This window comes from Rhea pennata, chromosome 3 (genome assembly GCF_028389875.1).
Source record: "Rhea pennata isolate bPtePen1 chromosome 3, bPtePen1.pri, whole genome shotgun sequence".
Taxonomy (NCBI): Eukaryota; Metazoa; Chordata; class Aves; order Rheiformes; family Rheidae; genus Rhea; species Rhea pennata.
Window position 1 is genome coordinate 11,700,558 of NC_084665.1, and position 26,123 is coordinate 11,726,680.

Sequence of the window (26,123 nt, forward strand, 5' to 3'; positions counted from 1 at the left end):
TTCTCCCCTCTCTGGCTCACATAGGATTGGACCATCTAATTTTTGTCATTATTGGATTGTAATAATCTAGAGGCATTCTGGATCTTCTCTACAGGAAAATTCCCTCCCTGCACTAGTGCTGTAAAAGGTGTCTGAGGAAGGAGCTTTCTTCTGCTCACAAAATGCTATACCATATATTTCAGTAAATTAGGACATTTTACAATGGGAGGATCAGAGTGAGAAGACTTTGAAGAATGTGCTTCTAAAGAGCATGTGCTGGTACTTCAATTTCCTTTGTAGCAGATCTCTAAAGACAAATTTAGCTATAGAATAGCTTAAATAATGGTCAGATGTATAACACAGCCTGAAAGCGTTTTACTTTTTCCTATATTTCTATATTTTCACGGTGCTGGAAATATGTGGCTGACTTGATAAGAGTTTGTGATTTTATTTGTGTGACTGGAATGGCAACTCTACAGAACTAATTCTGCTATTTTGAAATCAGTGACTTCAGCTGGGTAGAGCTGCAATGTGATCCCTCTGAGATTTCTTGGTTTTAGAGACCATTCATGTGATAATACTGTGACACTTTCTCTTTTTTCTTTATAATATTTCATTTTAGTCTGTATCCAGTGGGTCTCATTATCTGTGATCCAATTTAGACTTCACTGGCAAGTATTCCAAAGTGATTACTAGATTGGGATGTACTTCACAATTAAGGTTATTACACTACAGTTACAGTATAATCTTGGTTCCATTTTATTTTTTGCATTTAATAACGTGGACAAATCTTGACTGCTATCAGCCTCTTGTATTGTATTGCTGTTTACCTCACACTTTCTATTCATGTCTTTACAGTCATATAACTAAACTGTTGAGCAAAAAATAGTGTTGGCAACAGTTCCCGAGGGGGGGGGGGGAGCAGTTAACCACTTAATTTAACAATATACTTATTTTCCTGGAAGGAGGTCAGCTTCACTGCAGTTCCTTGGTATATTAAACAAAGTCAATGTGAAGGAATGTGACATTTTGGTTAAATCTACCTGGAATAAATATTAAGCAGGGTAATAGGAAGTTCAGCAGGACAACTCATCATAAACTCAGCTCCCTCTAACTTCAAAACTGTCCCACTCTTTTTTTGTTAAAGGTAATGCATTTGCAACTATGTGCTGTTGAATCAGGAAGCCTAGAACACAGATAAGTTATCTGAATGAGTAACTTATTGGAGATCTCTGTTCCAGATCAGTTACAATTTTTTTTTTCCATTAGATAAACACAGAGCTGGAGTGTCTGGGGAAAGTAAGTGAGATCACCAATTGTTTTTGGTACTGGGCACTGTACATCACAGTACATAGAAAAGTGTTCTTAACAGGTCTGTGCTTGGAGGCTCTGTAAGCTGTCCTTGGTCTGCCCACTGCTAATATGCTGATTTCCATATGAGTCGATCAGCTGGGAGTTAGCATTTCAGCAGTCATGAGAGAAGGGATCTGTGGGGAGAGGCAACTTTGGCTGTACAAGCAATCCAAGCTAAAGGGAAAAAGTACTGATCAATGTGTATCATTGGAAAAAGATATAAATAACAGGTGAGCAAGTATGGATCCTTTTCCTTTTTTTTAGTTTTATATTAATGCTCCATAATAGCATCAGGAAACATGAGCAGACTAGGAAAAGCAATGCTCAGATCAAATACAATGACATGACATTAAGAATTAATTTAGCTTACTGAAAAGACACCAAACCCTAAGATGCTTGATGGCATTCAGGAAATCTAGGTTTAATACTATCTCTATTGTGTGTTTTTCCTTTTCTGCATTGTCTATCTGACTTTTCTCAAAAAACTTACTGTGGAAATAGCTGTTCTTTTTAGTTCATTAGTAGCATTGAAAATCGAAGAAACAAATTGTTTCAAGCGGTCTCAATTTACAGTGTTTTGCCTTTTTAAGAGAACCAAAAAGTAAAGAGAAAGATTACTGTCTATTACAGCATTAGTAAAACCTTTTAATATCTCATAAAGGCTAATGAGACTTTAAATGTTAGTATATATCAAAATATTACAAGCCAAAACACTAGAAAGCTTTTTTTCTTTTTTTTCTCCTTTTTTTTCAGATCCTCGGGACCTGTATGACTTTTCAGCTGAAAATCACTATACCAAAAAAAAAAATCACGCGTTCCTTGTCTACATCATCACTGTTCCCCAGTGCTGTGACAGAACACCATCTTGTATGGATCGCCAAACAAGAGAAGCGAGGTTGTGCGGCGGAGGGGGACTTCTGTGACTGTGAGTGAGCTTGGTGGATGTTATTTTCATTTGTTTTCACTTAAGCATCGTTAACAGTTTATCCAAATCCAGTGCTCAAAAGTAGTATGTCGTCAACTTACGCTAACAGTGAACACTGTAGAAAAGAGTTGTTAGAATCACTATGTACCTCCATTAAGGTTCTTCAAGGCTGACCTATAAAAACTTTATTCCTGCCCTGACCAACCAGATAATACTGGCATACACAAATAACACACTGTGCAGGTTGGTTTGTTTTTTCTTCAGTAGAGAGCAACAGATCTACTGAGTGTACACTGAGTTTTGTCTTGAAATTGAGGCCCCTGGAGAGGGAAGATTGAGTGCTTCAAACCCACAGAAATGCCAGCATCCTCAAGAACGTTAGTTTGATGTCTGTGTGCGGGAGGGGCGTGGGGGGGGAGGGATGTGTCTGCTTTTTAGAGCTTGAATATGAATTCAGACAGTCCTTGTCATCTGTAGTCGGCCAGGCTTCTTTCACGTTTGGGTTGCGCTACTCGAAAATGCTGAATTAGTCCATCTGTTCTAATTTAATTTTTCTCTCTGGTGGGACTTCCGTTGGTCGTCTTGTGGCACTTGGGCACATTTCCAAAGCATCTACATGTTAAGTATTCATTGTGTTCTCCTGAAATAGCAAAAATGATGCTTGTTATCCTTAGCTCGGAGCAGCATCCCAGGATACTTGGTACTACAGGGAACATCTGTCCCTAGAAAGTGTATACTTCAGCTGTGCAGTGCCTTAAATTGTGTTAGATGAATATTTTTCCAAAGGAAGTAACTGTTAACTCCACACTAGGTAGTGTTGCTACTCCAGATTGTTTTAGCTACAGTGAAAATGTTCACACTTTGGGTAATAATTAATTTGAATGAAACACAACAAGGATAATCAATTGGAGTTTGCGTGCACTTTAAAATTTAAAAAAGTATAAATAGCTTATAGAGGATTAGATGAACCATAAAAAGTAAAAGTCATTTTACAAACATAATTTACAATGAGTTTTTTTTATCTATTTCCATTAGATTCTACAACTCATTGAACGTTTCTTTATTATGTTAATTTACTGGCACTTAATAAATTTTCCCTAATGTATAGTCTGACTGAGATGCTTTAAGTGTTTAAAAATAAAATAACATAGTAAATAGGGCAATCCTGGTTCTCTGTAGGATAACATTATTTGAAAGCAAACATGACAAATAGGTTCTCTCTGATAATTTCAGAGTAAGGGAGCGCACACATGTATGCACAAAAAAAACATGTCTCTACTTATGTTCAAGGTTTTAATTTATTAGAAATTCATTTGAGGTTTCCTTGGAGCAGAGATAGAAAAATCCACTTTGTCAGAGGTTTTAGTGGTCAGTGGTTAATTCTGCTTCAGTCTCTGGCTGCAAAAGAACATCCAGTTGCTTTTATTCTCTTAATAGCAGTCTGGCCAAAAGAGTCTCCAGCGGTTGTGGCCATAATGTGAGGTCATCTCACTGCTTCAAGTGATCTGTGGCTGCTAATTTTTGGAGGAGAAGGGGAATGGAAGCATAGTCTATGTGAGGAATATAAAAAATTAGTGTGATTCACTTCACCTGGCTTTATAACGGGACCTTAGACAGTAAGGTTAGGCTTGACCACTAGCATAATTAAATATAGTAAAGCTGAATCCACTTCTCCCCAGACACTCATGACAAGCTTTCAAGTCGAGGGCTAAAACTGAATCACTCTGCCTCACTGTTGTCCGGGTCATTATAGGAAATAGAAAGTTTTCAGCCAGGATTTTTTCCTTGCACGTTAAATATTTACTGATTCCCAGGGATTACAGTAGTCACTGTGAGTTACAGTACAGTAGCCAGGTTGGCTTTGGCACACTTTGGCACACTGTCTCAAGTGAAAGTCAACTTCTGTCCTTCTGCCAAGAAAAAGGTCAGAGCTTGTCATGAATGTAGGCATGCAAGTGAAGAGAGGGAACATCTCATTAGAATTATATCTGTAATCTTAAAACTGTAGATGACTCCTTTATATGGCATTCCTTATTTTTATAACTAATTCAAAACCTTGCAAAACAAAATGAGAAACCAAAAGAAACACAGAACTAATTCACCACAATGACCTTTGTTAGTGACAATAAATGAAATGCTTAACAATAGTGTTTAAAATCAAAATCTAAGAACTAGCTATGTTCCCAGAACTCATCACTGTTTCAAGTTGTGGATTAGGGAGTTGCTCCTTCAGGGACACAATACTATCAGGTGTTCAACTTCTGTCTGCCAGGTGAATGTTTATTCTGTAAGCATGAAGTGCTCTCCCTTCTAAGTCCAAGAAGTTTCAACACTGTCTGTTTCTAGGTTCTTGGATGGAGCACAGAATTGGTAGCAGTAGGAGACAGCACGAATAGGTGCTTGAATACAGATTAATATTTTATGGCTTAAGAAAAACATAGTATCCGTGTAGTCTGATTGCCATGAAATTGCTCCTGACTCTGAATACATGTGGCTCTCCACTGTTTTGAGGCCTCTGTAAAGTCATATGCAGTGAGGCAGATTTCTTACAGCAAATAGGACATGCATGCTGTACACCTTAGTACTCTGAATGAGGTAAATGAGCACATCTCTGTGATGCAGACCTGAGTATTCAAAGGTGTATGTAGGTACAGGATGACACACCTGTTAACATGCATCACTGCTTGAGGATAGAGATCAATGAGTATTTGACCTTCTGCAGATGAACTGTGAGAAGCAACATACTGTATCCCATTCCTCTAGCTTTAGAATCTATTACACGACCTCTTGATTTCTTTATCTTTGTCTTTATTCTGTCTTCTCTGTACTCTCTACTGCCAAAGAAATTCAGTCTAATACTTCTTCCAACCAGAAAGTGGACACCCTACAGAGATAAGACAGAAACAGTCAGGGAATTGCCTGGTGACTTATGTTGTCCAGCTTCTTCAGTTCTTCTCCTTACTATGGACTTTCTCTTTGAAGAGGGAGAAACATGACCCTATCCTGTCCTGCCATGGTTAAGCATGGCACTGCCATTTGTATGAGTGGAGGTTTCTAGGCTGAAGTTTCTAGGTCTCAGCATTTCCACAGCCCTGCCTGTTTTCGTAACTGGCTTTCCCGTTTCCTGATCCATTTGTTCTTAGAGTAATCTGCAATGTGTTAACCTAAGGATGCCTAGGTGAGCTGGGAGTCTAGATTCTTTACATCTAGTCTCCCCCAGGAGCAAATATGGAGGTTCACCACCCAGCATATGATGACTGGTAAAAATCAGTAAGACATTTTCCACGCTTCAGGCTTAGTGCGGACACTGAAAACTCTGCAGGATGAATATCTTGGCACACAACTCTTTCATTATCAAGTATGCATCTGTGGCAGAGTTACAAGCCAGTAGTATTGTTCACCATGTTAACAAATGAAGACTGTGTTCTTAGTTTGCTTGAATCACTGCACCATGACCTGAGCCATGATAATTTTCAACAGTTGAGGACCTGATCACATCTTGGTTTCCAGTATACCAATTCCTGTGACTAAGAATCCTCTTCTATTTTACTTGGTTCCTGGTATCTAGAACAACCCTTTGGTAGAGCAAGTACTTTTTTTTTTTTTTTTTTCCCTGCTTTTCTTTTTCTTTTCTCCTATGCACAAGCAGAATCTCAAAGTGCAGAGTGCAGTAAATCACCCATGGTTTCAGAACAGTGGCATTGGAAGGCTGTCTCGTGTGTAATCTCCTGTACATCCTGACTGACTTCTGGCACTGAACCAAGGCCCTCCAGAACTGACAAATGTAATATAAGATGATCATTTACACCTACTAATTTGTGTATTTCTGCGCAACAGTTTACTTATATTTTTCTATGCAATTGGAGACTGCATGGATTTCAAGCAGCAGTTTCCAACAACTGACACTTTTAGAAGTTAGGAAAAACAACTGCAAACTTAGAATATCAGGAGACAAAAAAGACAGCAAATCAACTGTCACTTGTACAGAATGCATGTCCTATCCATCCCTGCCATCAAATGACAAGCGACAGAAGTTTGTTTTTTTTTTTTTTTTTTTCTCTCTCTCTTCAGTTGGTCTGAATTTCCAAACTTCTCTTGGGTGCTATAAGTTGTAAATGTATTTGAACTTTGTAACCCCAAAGTTCTAAAGGATGTGGAAGGGAGAAGAACGATGTTTTTCTTTTCTGGCACAAAACACGATTATATAGGGTACCACAAAAACTGAAAAAGGGGCGGGGGGGAAGGTTTTGTCTTAAAACCAGGAAAGTACTCACTGACAGAGCATTAGCTGTGTATTGCTTCCTACTTCCATTGCCATGGACAAAATTGGTCAGTAGGTTTCTTTCTGCATCTGTTCTTCTTTTCCCTGGAAAATTTTTTCATTTCTTCTTTTTTTTTTTTTTTTTTTTTCCTTAGATGATACCTATTGCAATAGAAATATCCTCAGATTTTCTAATGCTAAGGAAAGCTGAACTTTATGTACCCTTTTATATATTTTAAATAGATCCTATTCAGTTGCAGAACTGCTTTGTTGTAGCTTTTGAAAATCTCAATAGTTTGTTACCAGTGGTTACAAACCAGGCAGTTCATTACAAATCTGAGAAGAACGACCAAATTATCCCTGTCTTGATACACCGGTGATAGCTAGATAAAGTAACTGTGTTACCAGGATTAGGTTTAGTTCAATTGGTTTGAGCATGGTGTTTATAATGCCAAGGTCGTGGGTTTGATCCCTGTATGGGCCACTAATTTGAGGGTTGGACTAGATGATCTCCAGAGGTCCCTTCCAACCTTACCAATTCTATGATACTCTATGAAGTTTTCTGCTGGTTATATTTGCATAGCAGAAATTAAAAAGAGAATGGAAAAGATCATATGGAAATTTGAAAAACATCTGCAACTTCTGCTCTTCCTAATTTTAATACCTGAGCTTTAGCTGAATCAGTGCATCCGTTCTATGAAGACACCAGGACCTGATGGTCAATGAGAATAATATTTTGCTGCAAACATGTTTACCATGTAACTTAGTTCTCTGTTTTGTGGGAAAAAGGGAAATGATGCCTGAGCTATTCTTTTAATGGTGTTGCCATTCTGAAAGCCTGTCCTTGAGGAAATCTTGTCAGTATGATGAACAAAAGTTCAGAAAGTAAGCAAGTACTAATCAAAGCAGGAGTGTGAGGTGAAAATTTGTTTATTTTCACCAGAAAGCCTAAATAAAATGTCCAGTGAGGACCTCCTGGATCCAAATTTGATGAGGGACAGGGCCCTAGCTGATGTGCCAAACTAACTATATCTGAGATCAGTTGTCTGACATATTTATTCCCAATGTAGCCCAATATTTGAAGTATGTTTGTGAGAGGCTGAAAGAGAAGGTTACAAAAGCCATTTTTAGCCTTGTGAAGGTTATGCTCCCAAGGAAGTTTCTACAGTTAGTGTAGAGAGATGCTCTAAGTTGCATAAGTTAGGCTCTGTAGAGAATAATTCAGGACAAATCTGTCTCCCCCTCCTTGCTTCCATCTCTCCCTCCATCCCTTTCTCTCTCTCCCTCTCCCTCTGTTGTTCCCCCTTTCTTGATAAGGGAGGAAGCTTAAAGAGATTAGCCTTCTTAGTCTAAAGCAGAGCTTTGCAAACAGTGCCCAGAATATCAGACTGACAGAACTTGGAAAAAATGTGAAATCTCCATAATTAACCATGAAAAAGGTATACTGATGATAAAGGCTTTATGCATGCAGGTCTGATGATTGCCTTCAGTCTGAATGTAAAAAGAGAATTTGCAGAAGCTAATTTTCTGGCTCTTTTTTTGCAAAAAGACCCACAAAATCGTTGTTTGGTTTTGCTGGTAATCTGTCAAACTGCAACTGGTCTAAAAATCATCAGTTCATTTCACACAGGCTGTCAAACAGTCTCTGCGTTAATTCTCAGTCACCAGCGACTCTGGTTACATCTGAATCACTGACCTGAGCAATCCATATTCTCAGTGAGAGACAGTTGCATGGAAGACCAATTAAAATAGCATCTATGAATTAAATAGATCTTCTAAAAGAATCTATATTCCCTGCATCAAACATCAATGTACTTGGAAATTAGTGGAGTGCTTTCTAAATAAACACCTGATGAAGGCATAAGCCTCTTTGGAGGGGGGAGGATTGGTGGGGGGGAAGAGAGAGAAACTTTATCCTGTATAAGCCTGAAATAATGAAAGAGTAAATGATGTCAAGCAGTGCTTTACACAGGTAGGTGCCCCATGCAAGAGCAAGGCCTCTCTGCTCCTACCTTCTGTGCCTTAGTGTGCCACAGCACCACTGTAAATGAGGAACAGGCTCCACCAGAACAGATCAAAGGGAACGTTGCCATAAACTTCACAGAATGGTCAAGGTTGGAAGGGACCTCTGGAGATCACCTAGTCCCACCTCCCTGCTCAGCAGGGGCACCTAGAGCATGTTAGACAGGATCGCATCCAGGTGGGTTTTGAAGATCTCCAGAATTTGGTCTATTTTCTCTTTTTTGCAGGCTTTGTTAACTGTTGATAGTGGTAGAAACAGAGGAATGGGGATGTGATTATGCCTATGTCTTGCTATGGTGAAGAAACATGATTTGCATAAGGCTTTCCAGGCAGAACAAGATTGCGGATTCATAAGCCGTAGGTCCTTCTATCTACTGTGAAACCTGGGTTACTATAGATATGATACGCTATTTCTTTATGTGTTGGCAGCCCTCAAAAATAAAACTGGTCAGGGAAACATGAATGGTGTCATTCTACTGAAATCCAAAGAAAAATGCATTTCAAAACTAGATTTTTTTTTCCCCCGAAGAAAAAGGAAGGAAAGGAGTAAAGATTTTTGGAAACTCTGTTTTATCCTATTTAGTTTTTTTTTCAAAATTAAAATATTTTAATTTCTCTCATGAAATGCTTGTAATTTTATTGTTGATGTTGCCATTTGCTTTGATTTTCTTATTTTTATGTTCACATATTAATTTTGTTTCAATTGTGACTTTTTATAGCTTAAAAAAAAGGCAAAATAGCCTAAATGTCCAAAGAACTAAAAGAACTCCAGATAATTTTGATGTATTTTCTTTCTCGCTCCAATTTAGAATGAAGTCATATTCAAAATCTCTATCTTTTGTGGCAGAAAAATTCCTGTTACCCACATAGCACTGAAGATCTTGTCGTTACTTCCAGTGAAAAGAATAGTTAATGTGTCACTGCTATATGACAGTAGCCTAGAATGGATTAACTTTCAGTACTAAATGAAAACTAGACAGCTTCAGATGCACACAATTTTTTAGCTTCTTCCTGTTACAGTGTTGCCTTTTCATTGCTGCTTAGATTACGAAGTCTTTTGTGTTATCTACTTTTCATGTAAACTCATGAATGCATGTATTCCATCATTTAGCCTGATTTCAGTTCTGGTATGTTTACAATCAACTCTGGAGTTTTTGTTTGTTTGTTTGTTTTAACCATTTTAACCAACTGCTTATATCCCAAGCATGAGTTTAAAGCATTTTCTATCCAAAATTAATTGGCACACAAGAAAAGTATTTTTCCTGGTTGATATCAGCAATATTGCTGGGTAACTGAGATATTTCTGGGTTTCTAATACAGATTAGATGGTCAGATAAAATCCTCAAATAAGACCTCAGAATCAATGAGGACAAATACATGAGATATGGATTTCATTTCATCAGTGAAACGGGGTTTGGGTCCCCTCACACACACCCACTTTTGCTTCTAAACAAAGGGGAGAGTTTTTTGCTTTTCTGTTTTATTTTCATTTTGAAAATATCATCAAAAAGAATTTCTTTCTAGGGAATGTAACTCTTATCATGCCAGGGACTTACAATAGCCAATCATTTCTAAACTAATTGTCTCAATTCTTATCTTTTAACAGCCCTAGAAAAGAAAGGAGGGTGAGGCAGAGTGCTTGCCACAGTGCTTAGGCATGCCAAGAGTGCAGAGAGAGAATGTGACCATGCAGTATTCAATATTAAAGAGCCTGTATACACAGGAACAACTTCTTGAGTGGTCAGGAACAAATCAAGGTGTCTGATTTTTAGGTAGCCTTCCTCCTGATCTCACCGAGTTAGGAAGGGTGAGACGCTTCGTGTTTTGAGGGTCCCCCCCTGCCAAATCTTGCCTCTTGGGGTTTTAGCTAGGTAGACTGAGATTCATTTTCCCACCAAAGTAAATCTGGAAAACTGCTTATTCTGATTTTGAGAGGAGTATGGTTAGGTCATCAGTCGTCTTTGCAATAATCTCACTAGTTTTCTGGCTCCTTTTCGTCACTTTAAAAGGTGAAGGATATACATGATCTAAAAACCTAAACAGCAGTGTCACTGAGACAAAATACAATGAAAATTAAGTTTGACTTGTTACTCTCAAGTCATTATTCATGTGTGTGTTAGGTCCAGAATCATAGAAAATTCACTAACCATGGAACTGGAAGCTTGTTTGAAATAGCAAAACTAATAACATCTGTATCATTTTCCTTGCCCTGTTTCCTTCATTCAGGCTCCCTGCAAGAGGTTTGAAGGGCTACAGACATAACTTCAATATATGAAAATATATTTTTATGCATTCTGATGCAGAACTGTGGGCATGGAAGATGCAATTTATTATGATTTGGAAGACAGTAGTTGAACTTGGAAGCTATTGGCTGTCTATAGTTATTTGTCTTGCAAGAGGCATTTGTAAATGAGTCCGTTCTGATGGTTGCTCACTGTGACCTTTGATTATCACCTCTGCTTTCTTGCCACTAGGCAAAGATGCTTAGCCACTATTTGCCAAGAGAGGACAACACCCTGCAATATGGCCATGTGTGTTACCCAGCTAGAGCTATGGCCCAAACAGGTCTGTAGCAGATTGTCCTGCTGCTTCTTGGGACCTCCAGAGCTTGCTGGATGACAGATTTTCTATAAGTTTGTCAGTGAACAGATTTGTCAATCACAAAAGTACAGACTGCCTTATGCATATGAGATTATTTAATGTCAGATTTTTTCCTAGACAAGATAAAGGATGAATGAATAGGTTTACCTTAAAAATGTAATTTTGAAGAAGTGGAATGATTTATTTTTAAAACAATAACATACCTTATTTATATTAGATTAAAACTGCTGTAGCAACTCTTTTGGTTTAAGAAGCTGACTAATTTTACTCTGCAGCTTTCCTGGTTTTATTGCTAAAAACAGACTTGGAAAGTCCCAAGACACGGCATGAGAAACCTGTCTAGTTCACCCTCCTTTCCCATTGTTGGATACTGGTGTATCACATCATAACAAAGGGAACCAGGTCATTTCCTTATTTTTTACTTCCATGCATCTTACTGCATTTCTGATTTTGTGTATTCCTTCCGCTTAGTTGACATCTTATGTATCAGCCTTTTCAAGGCATGTGGATGTGTTATACCATAGCAAAAAAAATCAGTGCGCATCCTGTTTGTTAGAGGTATGTTTGTTCTTTAGGTGAGCATTATATTAAGAACATGACATATGAGATGGTAAAACAGGAAATAAGGTCGCTTAAACTGCAGCACACACACCTGAATTCGGTGCTAGGCCCCCCTCACGTAAGTGCATTGGAGGGTTAACTGTATTTGTCAAAGCAGATTCCTGGCACAAAGTAGAACTGGAAACTGATTGTGGCATCTAGGACATAGCCAATTCTGGTAGTATTATTTGCCAGGAGATGTCACTGAAGTTTATAGGTAATGCTATGTGCTCATATTATAGCCATTAATCTGCAAATGCTTATCTTCCTGGTATAATGTAATTCTTTCATTGGTGCCAAGGCCCATACTCTGTGCTTCCATCAAGCTTTTTATGGTGCTCTTCAGTAATTTCTTAACTTAAACAAATTCTGCTTTTATTTTTTTCCTTCATCAAAAGACCAAAATCTTGACATCTGTTTAAGTACCAAACTGCACTCTTAGAAAGCTTTGCTCAAAGTCAGCATATCAAGCTGCTGGCACTGTAACATATGCAATAATGTTTTCTAAAGATGTTTGTTGGATTACAAAGGCTGGCAGTGGAGACAGGGAATGCTATTATATTGTTCTTGCAGACCAAGATATGCAAGCTCAGCATCTACTGTGCGATACTTTTCAATTTCTTTGATTCCATCCACCCTTGATGGAATTACCAATGAGAAATACTAACAATAATTTGGAGGCTGTTATTGGCAGAAGGTAGGAGTGGCTTCTGGCACAGGTGGGGTTAAATACAGGAGCAAATTTCTTAAAGAAGCCCTTTATTTGCTGAGGATCTCACTTGGGTCTAAATTGGTGCAACACTATGACTGCAGTAAGTTCTGGATCAGGCCTTATGTAGCTTTCCTTGGAACATGTGCATGGATAATGCTAGTATCAGCTTCCTGATTATTTTTAATTTCTTCCACAAGTGGGAGAGTAGCACACCAGAAATGTTCCAGTGCCTTCCACCAACAGTAACACATTTAACCAGCCTCCTACTTGAACAGATTGTATCTCTGGAGTTCAGTTGATTTTTGCAGACATACTCTCAAGACTTTCCAGATCTTATTAGCTTCCATTTGAGAAAGGGGGGGGGGGGGAAATGAGACACACACTGATTAAGGTGTGTGTGTGTGTGTGTGTGTATATATATATATATATATATATATATAAATCAATACATGTAATCTTTGCTGCTGAGATGGATGTGACTATCCTGTTTACTCAGGGGTGAAATCATATTAACGTTAATACTGATTAGGCAAAAACATATTCTGTGCATAGATGATGCTTTAGTGCCCTAAATGAAAGGATTTTATTTTTTCCTCTGAGTCTCAAAGTAAATGAAAGCTTGTCTGTACTGACTGTTTCTGACTGATAGGGAGCTTATGAACTGGTGCCCCCCCTCATTCCAATAAATAAACAGATATTTTTACAATATTTCCAAAAGAGTTCTTCATAAAGGATTATTTTATTCTATAGGGGTTTACTACTTATTCTGAAGTATTGCTTGTTATTCCTGAAACCTCCTCCACCATATCATCCTATTCTGTAGAGGAAAGAAGAAAACAGTTTGTTTCCTGTAGAGTAGTGAACATGCCAAGGGGGGGTAGGGAGAGGGGAAACATCAATTCATTTTCTTCCTCCTCCTCAGTTTTGCCTTTGCCCTGTCCTTTTGCAACTTTGTAGTCCACAGCCAGGTTCCTTGGATCAAAGATTTTCATAAAGATTTATCTACTTTTCCTGAAATGCTAAATAGATTACATTCATAGGGTGTCATTGCTTGAGCAAGAAGGATGCGGTAGTAATATAAATTACTCCTGTACATGGATGTAATACTATCCAGGGAATGGCTCTTCTCTTCTTTCCCTTTATGCCTAGTTCTTTACAAGGGACCCAGGGACCAATCAAAATGTTCTAATTATCCACGTACAAAATTAAAATATAGATAGATATCAGTACAAATATAGATCCTTCAGTGACACAAAATCAATGTATAGGTGCTTTGACTAAAACTTCCTGAATAACATATGTTTCTGTGAACAGTCTTCCCTCTTCACTCTCTTTGGATCAATCAGTCACTATTACTTCTGCCAGTGGACCTACTACTTCTGCAGATCTTCAAGTACCAGTTTGTCAGGTTGTAAAAAATGTCAAGAAAGGTGATAAATCCATGTGTTAGCTAGATCCATGTGTTAGCTAGCCACAGAGAGAAGTGGATTTCTGAGCGGAAGTCTCTTCTAGCTGCTGCTTCATGATTGTTTGGATTTAAATGAAGTGGTTTTGTAGATAACCTGATCCCAATGGTTCTGAGCTTTGACACATACCAAGATTTTTCTCAGAGGCCTTTGGAGAACTCTTAAATCAAAGGAAGTTTGCTCAACAAATGTCACACCTTATTTTATATAGCTGTATCCGAAGTGTTCCCTACTGTCCTCATTTCTATTCAACATGACCATACGTAAGCCTAGAAACAGCTTTTGGGATAGTAAATCCCAAATACCCAAATAGTTGGTAATAGTTATGGATAGCAAGAGAAAAAAGTTTAGAAAATAATAATAATATAAACTCTCAGATACTGTAATAACAAATGCATTATGAGAACCTGAGTAGAACCACCACTTTAAGGGCATTTTCCCATTTTGGCTTTCCTTTTTTGATCTTCTAAAAGAAACTCAAATCGAACTTGAACATCCAAACCCATGAATATGCATTGTACTTGATAGCTGCTTACCCTCAGTTGCACATGTTCTGGCTTATTCTACTGTTACATTCTAGTATAACTTTAATCTTATCTAGGTTAAATGTAAATATAACTTTTATCTAGATTAATGTAAACTTAGTCACTTCCACCAATCCGGTGAAGCTGTAATGATACTGGGTTGCTTATGCCATTGCACTAGACTGGTCGTGGGTACCTATCGTTAGTACCCTGGGTAGCATGCTAGCCACGTTTCCTGCTGAAATCCTATGTGCTAAAGAAAGGAGCAATCCTAACCCATGCTAGAAAAAGAAAAGCATGCCTAACAACCAAATATGAATGAAGGCTAGAGCCTTCAATAGTCTGTTATTCCAGTCACCCGGTCAACATTTCCAGAGACTGTTTTCCTAGTTTTGGGGAGATATACAGTCTCCTTAAGTAACTTAATTTGTATTCCAGATCTGTGGAAAATCTCAGGAAATTTAAAAAACCAATGCATGATCTGTCATGATTTTTTTTTCTACTGTACTTGTTCCCTAAATGTTAGGTTATTAGGCATTAATCATGCAGTATTAAGCAAAATCTGTCATAGGTGCCTTGCTGAGCTAGTACTGCACTACGTCTTTTCCATAATAATCAGCACTGTGCTTCAGGAGGGTGGCACCGATTATCTCCAATAGAGGATGTAATCTGCCTACCACCTGTTCATTGACCTTCAGAAGATAAGAAAAATAAGACTTCAGTTCCTTCTCATGTAGAAGCGCACACAGTTAGAGAAATTCAATGCCAAATAAAAGCTTGACTAAGCAGAAAAGACCTATATAGTTTGGGCCTCTGTTATTTAAGGGGTTGTCTGCTCTTAGTTCATTCCATGTCAGCTGTAATTATCGATGTGTTGATTGAGATAGATCAGCTTAAACTAGAACCGGTTTCCTGTAAAAGCCGCCAGCAGGAAGCATCCTTAAGTCTTGATTCTGTTCCTCCCTCAGACTATCAAATTTTCCCTCTATAAGGACTACCGCATGGACCGCAGCCCTCAAGTGCTTGTTATAAAGCTTTATCAAGTGTTTACGTTAATAGTTCTTCACATTCTTTGTAAAGTGAGCCCATTTCTTTAGGGGAATGATAAATTCTGAGATTTTTCTATACTGGAATTAAAAATTTTGTGTAAGTTCTCATGAGGGCCAAGTGTCCTTGTTTTGTATTGGTATTAGCAGCTGAGAAAGAGGATGTAAATGTAATAAGCAGTGGGACTAATAGTACGTTCCACTTAGTTCTTAAATGGCAGTGTAGGAAAACAGCGTAGGAAAAATTAGGGATGCCTCTGATGTGAGTGAAAATTGCGCACCTTAAAAAAGAGGAAGGGCACTCACCATTTTGGGCGCTCTCCAGAAAGGCAGTAGAGCTGTGGTGTCGAGATACAGAATACTTTCTCTCTCATAGATCTGGTAAAAATGAAGTAAAAAACTGTGAACACAGATCACTGGGGTTAGTACTATTAAAAATCTGATCTTCCCCCCCCCCCCCCCCCCCGAGCCTGCATTAGCATTCTGTCAAAACTCTCTGTACACTTACTATTTACTAGCTTTATTTGCCTTTGCTTGAATAGTTCTTTCAGATATTTATCTGCTCTTTTACAGCTTTCTTTTGGTGCTGATGCTATCACAGAACCTTTTGTGTGTTAAAGAATTTAAACAGAAGGGATTTATAGGAAGTAACTCTCCAATTTAACACAACGCTTGTTAGCTTAGCCAGCTCTTGAGTTTATATTAGCGGACCAGCTAGGGCCCTTGGATGTGGTCAATAATATCCTTTTATGTAGAGAAATAAGATATCCACTTGTTGATACTTAATCAGTTTTGTTACCATCTTCTATTTTTCCTTCTAAATAGAAATTTGACTACATAAGTTAAAAGATTTCCTTCTTTTCTCTTGAGAAAAGAGGAAACACTGAAGTATGGGGAAAAAAAGAAAACCTTTTACTCTCAAAACTTTGTTTGTGTCAGGTAAACCATTGTGAGAAATGCATATGCCAGTTAAGAAATAGTGAAATGTTTTACTGTCTGAAGAAAAATGTTTTCAATTAGCATTTTTCTCCAGTATATTTTAGAAATGGCATACTTTAATCCAAAAGATTCATATGGGTAAGTGCCTAGAATCCTGATGTGTTTAAATTGTATGTGATTATAGTATCACTTCTAATCTCTCTCATTCCAAATTATTGCTAAGGCATGTTGTGCTTGTTAAGACAGCACAAGATAAGCTAGGACTGCACAGCAAGGCACAAACAGTCCAGGAGGCTCCTGCAATGCATTGATGATAACTTCTTGTCACAAACGGTGGAGGAGCCTACGAGGAAGGGTGTCCTGCTGGACCTTGTCCTTACCAACAGAGAGGGACTGGTTGGAGATGTGAAGGTTGGGGGCAGCCTTGGCTGCAGTGACCACAAGATGGTGGAGGTCAGGATCCTGCAGGAAAGAAGTAAGGCAACAAGCAGGATTACAACCCTGGACTTCAGGAGAGCGGACTTTGGGCTCTTCAGAGACCTAATTGGAGGAATCTCATGGGTTAAGACCCTAGAAGGAAGGGGGTGTCCAGGAGAGGTGGCTAATATTCAAACATCACTTCCTCCAAGCTCAAGAGCAGTGTATCCTTATGAGTAAGAAGTGCAGCAAAAGGGGCAGGAGACCTGCATGGGTGAGCAAGGAGCTCTTGGCCAAATTCAGACAGAAGAAGAAAACACACAGAATGTGGAAGAGGGGACAGGCTGCTTGGGAGGATTACAGGAATGCAGCCAGAGTGTGTAGAGATGCGGCGAGGAAGGCTAAGGCCCAGTTGGAATTGAGTCTGGCAAGGGATGTCAAGGACAACAGGAAGGGCTTCTTCAAATACATCAGCAGCAAGAGGAGGACTGGGGAAAACGTGGGCCCACTATGAATGGGGCAGGGGCCCTGGTGACAAGGGATCCAGAGAAGGCAGAATTACTGAATGCCTCCTTTGCTTCAGTCTTCACTGCTAAGGGCAGCCCTCATGAATCCTGCAGCCTGGACGTGAGGGAGAAAGTCTGGAGAAGGGAAGACTTTCCTTTGATTGAGGAGGATAGGATTAGAGGCCTTCTGGGCAGGCTAGACATCCACAAATCCATGGGCCCAGATGGGATGCACCCACAGGTACTGAGGGAGCTGGCGGATGTTGTTGGCAGGCCACTCTACATCATCTTTGAAAGGTCATGCAGAACTGGAGAGGTACCCGAGGACTGGAAGAAAGCCAGTGTCACTCCTGTCTTCAGGAAGGGCAAGAAGGAGGACCCAGGCAACTACAGGCTGATCAGCATCACCTCCATCCCTGGAAAGGGGATGGAACAGCTCATTCTGGAGGTCATCTCCAGACATATGGAGGAGAAGAAGGTGATCAGGAGTAGCCAGCATGGATTCACCAAGGCGAAATCCTGCTTAACCAATCTGATAGCCTTCTCTGATGGAATGACTGGCTGGGTGGATGAGGGGGGAGCAGTGGACATTGTGTACCTTGACTTCAGCAAGTCTTTTGACACTGTCTGCCTAACATTCTTCTAGAGAAGCTCAGGAAGTGTGGGTTAGACGAGTGGACAGGGAGGTGGCTTGAGAAATGGCTGAAAGGCAGAGCTCAGAGGGTTGTCATCAGTGGTGTGATGTCTAGTTGGAGGTCTGTGGCTAGTGGCGTCCCCCAGGGATCAGTACTGGGTCCCATCCTGTTCAACTTCATCAGTGACCTGGATTAGGGGACAGAGTGCCTCCTCAGCAAGTTTGCTGATGATACCATGCTGGAGGAGTGGCTGACACACCTGAGGGCTGTGCTGCCATTCAGAGAGAGATGGACAGGCTGGAGAGCTGGGCAGAGAGGAACCTCATGAGGTTCAACAAGGGCAAGTGCAGAATCCTGCACATAGGCAGAAATAACCCTAGGCACCAGTACAAGCTGGGGGCTGACCTGCTGGAGAGCAGCTCTGCAGAGAAGGACCTGGGAGTGCTGGTGGATGACAAGTTGACCATGAGCCAGCAATGTGCCCTTGTGGCCAGGAAGGCCACTGGTCTCCTGGGGTGCATTAGGAAGAGTATTGCCAGCAGGTGGAGGGAGGTGATCCTGCCCCTCTCCTCAGCCCTGGGGAGGCCTCATCTTGAGTACTGTGTCCAGTTCTGGTCTTACCAGTCCAAGAGAGACATGGAGCTACTGGAGAGAGTCCAGTGTAGGGCTACAAAGATGATCCGAGGGCTGGAGCATCTGCCCTGTGAGGAACGGCTGCGAGAGCTGGGCTTGTTCAGCCTGGGGAAGAGAAGACTGAGGGGGGATCTCATCAATGTGTACAAGTACCTGAAGGGAGGGTGTCAAGGGGACAGGGACAAACTTTTTTCAGTTGTCCCATGTGACAGGACAAGAGGCAGCAGGCAGAAATCAAAGCACAGGAAGTTCTGCCTGAACGTGAGGGGGAATTTCTCCCCTGTGAGAGTGACAGAGCCCTGGCACAGGTTGCCCAGAGAGGTTGTGGAGTCTCCTTCTCTGGAGACCTTCAAGGCCCGCCTGGATGCAACCCTGTCTAACATGCTCTAGGTGACCCTGCTGAGCAGGGAGGTTGGACTAGATGATCTCCAGAGGTCCCTTCCAACCTTACTGATTCTATGATTCTGTAAGCCTCCTGGTTGGAGGGGGGAAATAAATATATATGTGTGTGTGTGTATATGTATTATGTATATAAAAGATCTAGCATGAATGATAGCAAGCTGACAGCCACCCAGATGTGCTATAATTGAAACACATAAATACATGTTTGCCAGAGGTTACAGATGCAATAATTGACATGGGGAAGTTCTTAACAGTAGTTAGAAAATTCCAAATTTAATGCTATGTTTTCCTTTTGAAATAGCTGGAAGATACCTGTATGTGCAAGAATAACATTTTTAATTTTCATGGTGCCTTGTTAGTTTGTAATTTCTGACTAGCAGTTGCCTGTTTTCTGCATGATTTGTCTGTGTTTATTAAGGCTATTACATGATTTACAACTTGCTCCTAAACAGCTTGTCCTCGGAACTGACACAGAAAAACAATAGCAATTGTTTTTCTACCTAAATAACTGAGAGAAGAAAAAATATATAAGCTTCCACAACGTTGTTTCATATGACCATTAAAAAAAAAAAAATAACAAACACTGTTAATGCTGTCTCATTGCTTTTGATGGCTCTACATCATAACCTCCCAGTTGCTCTTCTGGATATTTTACCATGTGGTCTTAATTTGCATGTATAATCTGCAGCTCTAGCTCCAAAAAAATCTTAAAATCACTCTTTCAAAACCGATGTTTGCTCTATTTGCCAGTCACCAGCAATCTCATCTCCCATTTTATTTCATTCAATTTCTTCCTCTCCACATCTTTGATGTTTCTGGGTAGCAAATATTTTCCTTCTATCGCTCGCTCGCTCACTCACACACACACATCCCTCTCTCTCTCTCTCTCTGTATATGTATATAAAGAGGTATGTGTATGTACGTGTGTATATAGATGTGTGTATGTATATATATAAAAATATATGGAATACATATTTTCCATGTGTGTATGTGTGTACGTGGATAAAAATTTCCTGCTTTTCAAGGTTGTTTTATCTATTTGCCTCCTATTTATAGAAATGTTGTGCCTAAGCCAGATAATTTTTGTATTCATTTATTTAACTTTTGGCTGTCTCCCTCCCCCCCCCCCCCCCCCGCGCTCATTATGTCTGTATTCAGACTGCATAATATTTCTTTTTGCATTAGACTGCTCAGTTAGGGCAGGCATATAACAGCAATACAGAGTAACAGTAAAGAGATTTTTACAACGTGGGCAAAATACATGAAAAGAAAATTTATTTTTCTTTTTAGGAACTTCTTATTATGCCGGAATTTTCCTCAGGGAGTAGACAAAGGAGGTCCTCACTGTCTGTCTCAACGTACATTACTTAGTTTGGTTCATCTTTCATCTTGAATGAATTGTAGATGCAAATTGAAGCCCTTCCACACAGTCTAGAATCTTCGAAGCCTCCCAAGACTTGTGCCTCCATCTGCACCTAATTTTACAAATGATTCATTTGTCTTCAAAGAAGAGAGAGGTGCAAATTATAACTGTACTAAGCCATCTCAAACTTTTGAGATGCTCAGTTGAATGCAAATTTGCATCTATTTTTAGTAACTGAACTTCATAGCTGAACCAAAACTTTAATACTTAATCCCCTAAGCTTCTAGAGCGGTGCGTGCTCTATAGTTGTGAATACAGGCTAGCCGTTTTTGTGCTTATCCATGACATCAGGTGTCTAAACGTGAGTGTCAAGTCAACATTTGCCGGAAGTTACAGCATTTGCTAATGCCAAGTGACGTGCCATGTGACACGTCCTGTGATTGATTTCCAAATTACAGCGCAAGAGAGCATTTTAGCAGATGCCTGAATTACACCGTGAACCACAACTCAGTCTAGCTGAGTAATGCTGACTCCACTCTCTGTGAGCTAAATGGTAAACCCTTATCTCACACTGGAGACCAGCTGGCTGCTCAGCTGGCTCAAGAGCAAGTCCCTTTCCTGCAAGGAGGAAAAAGCTGTTTGTAGTCTGGCTCATGGTATGCTGCCTTTTGTAACGCTGCCTTTCTACCAGCTTTGCAGCCTCCTTTCTGGTAGCTAATGTGAACTCCTTCCTTCTCCTTAATGATCTGTCAGATAAGAGTTAGGCAAGGATACCAGAATACTTCTAACACTTTTTTAATGCTGAGTTCGTGCACCAAGTATGCACTCTTACCCGGGATAAATCTGCACTAGTTAGCTTTAATGTCAGAAGTCAAGTTCAGACCTTTAAAAGTGTCATTATAGTTTTTTTTTCCTGTTTCTCTTTTTTGTGTCAGTATTGTTACATACCAAAGAAGCTCTGAACTCTTACTCCTTTCTTTCACTGCTTCTCCTTTCAGCTACTTTGCCTGGCTTTGGAGCTGCTGGTCTTTCCCACAGACTGTCTTCTCAGCTAATATCTGTCATGGTCTGACTTTCGGGAGATGAGTCACTGCCCCAGCCTCCAGGAGGCATGGCCTAATGCATCTAGCATCTATTTTTTGGAAGAATGAGTGGATCAGTTCTCATGTGGCCCTGTAAAGAAGTTTTCAGAGGTGTTTAGTTTCTGTTGCAGAATAACTCTCTGTCTCTATATGTTAGCCTTACATTAACTGAAAGTCCTCAGTTTCTTCTGATGCTATGTAGCCTTAATTTTAGACACTTTATTTTTAGAAAATGCTGTGGATTGCTTCTCTATCGTACTGTCACTTTCATCTTAGAGATACTCTCTGCTAGAACAGACTGAACATCATCTACTGGTAATACTTCAGCTGATACGGATAATAACTCAGCTTTGCCTGCAGTGAGCCACTCTATTCATTTACCTTACCAGAGCAGCCACATAGCCATTGGTTAAGTCTATGTCAAGAAGTAGGTGATCCAAGGATGGAAGTGCAAAGTGAAGCAGCTGGTGTTGAAGACCCTCCCTCAGCCTGGAATTTCATGGGAGTCAGGTTATTTTTGGCTAATCTTAGTATGACCCTGTGAACTGGCCACTCCCACTAGAAGTTGGAGCAGATTGAGTACATTCTTAGAGATCGTCTTCCAGTTCAGTTATCTAAAAGGGATCCAGTTCATGCGCTCCAACAGCCTTGTGTCATGAACCAAAGACAGGAAATGAGGGCAATTGGGAGATTTGGTCTGAAAGAGTATGCCTCATCCCAACTCAAAATGTTAATGCAGACCGACACAGGAAACCCCCAAAATGAAGGGTTTCCCATACAGATGCATACATAGCTGCCACATATCTTTCAAAAACTATGGAAATAAGGAAGAAAACCTGATATTCTGTGTATAAATTTCTGTCTTATGATGGTCTATAGTGTGGCTGTTTGGGCTGCACATGACATTTGGCCCTTTTAGGGTCTCTGGAACCCTTCTAGGTCCTCTGGGACCATCTGTCCCAGAGCCAGAAAGTGTATGTATTTTTAGCTTTTTTTTTCTTTTTTCCCCTTTTTTCTTTTTTTTTCTTTCCTCCGAGCTTCTCACCTGCTGAAAATTTCCTTCACTTTAGTGTTGCAGATGGCAGGATCTCCTTTAGGGGTCTTCAGAGAGAGTTTCTGTTTCCGTTGGTCAAGAATAGTGTCTTTACCAAGCAGCCTGGTAGTTTTGTTAAGATGCTGATACCAAGCTCTTCTGTTATTTAGACTGCAAAGTTATGCCTTTGTTATTTTTCATCTGAAGCCTATGTTTCTGACATCTTGAGTGAGCCATGTTCATGCCAAGTTGTTAATTTACAATAATTCATCAAATATAGGTCTGCATGGAAACTGCATGATCTGATTTTGAAACTAACCTTTTCTGTACTGTCAGCCACAAAACTGGAATACTGCTGCTATCTCAACTTTGCTACCTCATAAACTATCCATCAACTTCAACTCATCCCAAGACCTTTGGATTTCAGTAGTTTGCGTACCTTTTTGCTTGAATATATACTATTTATGTTCTATGTCTTACGCATAAGTTAGCACGCACCAAAAGAAATGGCTTCTTTTTTCTACTAATATCTGTATGAAGTAGGAAAATATTTTTATTTCAGATACCTATACATTTCTGTACAGTGCTTACAGCCTGAAAGCACTAACATATTCCAATGAAATCAGAATGCAGAACAGAACGTTTTTGTATAACTTCTATGGCTGCATAGCAAACCTGTTGCTTAGCACTACATGTATCTGTGTTTCTGAAGTGCTATGTGACTTCTTAATTCACCATGCCTCTGAGTAACTGTGGGATTCCTCATTTTACAGGAAAACAGAATACTAAGAAATCTTAAATCTTCTGTAATTTTACTGAGCACGATTTTGTACCTTTCTAGCAAGACTTTTCTTCCCTGTTGCAGAGGCAGACAGACATACTCATATTGCGTGTGTTGCCAGGTTATGTGACTTAAGGCTTGTACCCCCGCACAGAGACACAGCAGCAGGAGAGGGAGCCCCGAAAACCCTGGAAAAAGGAGCAATACCCCGACTCAGCCCTTCCCAGGGGGCTACCAGCCCCGGGGCCACAAGTCCTGGTGAGATGGCTGAGGAGGGTCCCCGGGGGCTTACTGCCAAGGGATATGGGACACATTACGGGATGCTGGGGAAGAGCGTTTGAGGATCATGCATGACTTATTATGGGATGTTTAAGGGAGGAACCAAAGAAAGGGAAAAAGTACCGAGCAAGGTGGTTTGTGGAAGAACAAGCCTAGGGAAATAGAGGGAAAAGGGCAAAAAGGGGCGAGTCACGTTTGGTGGCTCTGTGTCTGTGATCAGCACACTTGTCTGGCCATGCCCTGTGCCTAATCCCTCCAGTCTTCCCTGTCTTCTTATTAAGCTCAATTTCTAACTATTTTCTGGGTGAAGAGCTATCTATTTTTCTGTACACGTGCATTTCTGGAGGTCTAAATGCCAGTGACTGCAGACAAAAAGTGGGTTATAGGGGCCCATGTGTCCACAGTGCTAGCAACTGGAGAGACTGGAACAAGTGAGGGCCAAAGTGCCAGCAACTGGAGAGGGGATTATGGGTCACATGTCTGGCATGCCAGCAACTGGAAGCAAGTGAGAGTGTGTGATCATTAGCAAATATCAAACTGGACTAGCTGATGGGTAGGATGAGAGGCTTGGGAGACAGGTATCGAAGTAGCCTTGAGTCTGGGCCAGGTACTGGAGAGACGAGAGGGTCTATAAGCTGGCTACTGGAGGGACCAAGAGGTCTGAGCCAAATACTGTGGAGACTGTAAGGTCTGGGAGAAGCTGACCAAGAGATGTTTTATGTCTCTGTGAATGGGAGGCAATTGGAGACTAGAGGATCAGTTACTGGGTAGGCTGCACGTCTAAGGTCAATTGTTTAGGACATCCATATTTTCTGTGTGTATATATTTGTATATGTATTTTCCACTAATGAGCTTTCGTCCTGAACAGCCCAAGAGGGGAACAGGATGAGGCACTTGGCACTGTTTGCCTGAGTGCTTATTCTGTGCTCAGCATTGAGCTGTGCAGCGGGCCGTGCGTGTACATAGAAACGGAGGGGCATATGTATTGCATAGGTGTGTCTGTGTGTGCCTATCAGGAATGCATGCTCAGCCTCGCTGCTCACTGGACCTGGGAACTTAGAGCTGCAGGAGCCTCGCATCTCTGGCTGCTGGGTTTAGCAACTTCTAATGTATTTATTGTATGCTCTGTGAATGCTAAGAAGCAGTAAGGTATTCACTCTATATTCTTCTGTTATAACTGCTACAGAATGATGGTAAGTCTTCATGAGCAAAATATTCCATTATTTTTTTCAAACCTCCTGCAGCAATATTTTGTTACTGTCTATGGTGATCACTGTCAGATTAAGCCAGAGATCAATATTCTGCTCTGAAAAGACAAGAGCAGACTGACTTTTTAGTGTTATAACATCTATTCTGTAACTGGCCAGAAAAATCTGCTGGAAAAATACTTTTAATAAGAAATAAGTTAGTTGTCTGAAAATTTTTGCAAAACAAATGAATGTTCTGTTTCTAAGTGAGCTCTTGTACAAATGATATACTGCCCTCAATTGGTACTTTTAACTTCTGCTGAACAGAAGTCCTGTTGCAACTTGTGTATAAAACATAGTGACAGAAGGCCTGAAACGACCTTCCACATTAACTTTAGCAAGTATATGGTGAAACCCCACCAAATCAGTGGGGTATCAGTTGATGTTCATTTTGCATATGTTTGTGTCTTGGTTCCAGCAGTTTGTTAGTGGAAAAAGCAGGTAGTACTACTTTAAATCTCTTGCAAAAAACTAGAGAGCAGCTTTTGAAATATAGCTCTAAATGGTCTTTAGAAAGCTCTATTCCCCTCCTTAGATTATTTTAGGATCTTTGTGTTTGGTTCCCTTTCAAGCAGAAAGAAAAAAGATTGTAATATTTCCCAACCACTGAGAGTCTGGATCACAAAAAGTACAATATTGCCCTCAGAAAATCAGCATCGCACAGTGCTCGCTTCAGGACTTGTTTCCTTGGCACCTCTAGACAAGCAGTTGAAACGTGTGATGAGCTACGGATCAGGCCATATCTGAAACTCTTCCTTCTACCTGCCATCAGTTTGTTCAAGAGTAAGCAAAGTTGCCATCAAGTGTGTTCTGTGGGTGGGCGCTGGGTCTCCATGCATCAGCTTTGCTTGCACTGGAAAACGTTCTGTCATGGTCTGTTCCAAGTCTTGCTCATCTTCTGGGAAAGGGCCATGTGCAGTTCTCAGGTTATATAATTCACAGGTAGACCAGCCATGAGAATAATCTGTAATTCCGGTTTTCTTGGCCTGACTGATGTCACAAACAGCCCTGTCAAAATCAGTGCTGTTGCACCATTGAAACCAGTTCAAGTGATACCGGCATCACACTCACCACTTCCAAATGATGATTTACTTGCATGGCTGAGTTGGGAACTCTGATTCAAGAGTGCTTTGTTGCTGCTTTTCACAGGGATGAATGGCTTTATGGATCCAATTCTTGCTGAAACCTAAATTTAGTATTTCAGCACTTAAATGGTCATTTTATGACATTTTAGTGGTGACATCACAGCCACTGGGGATACTTATACACTTCCAGTGTGCTTTTGCCTGTGATATTTCTCAGAAGACTCTTTTTGCT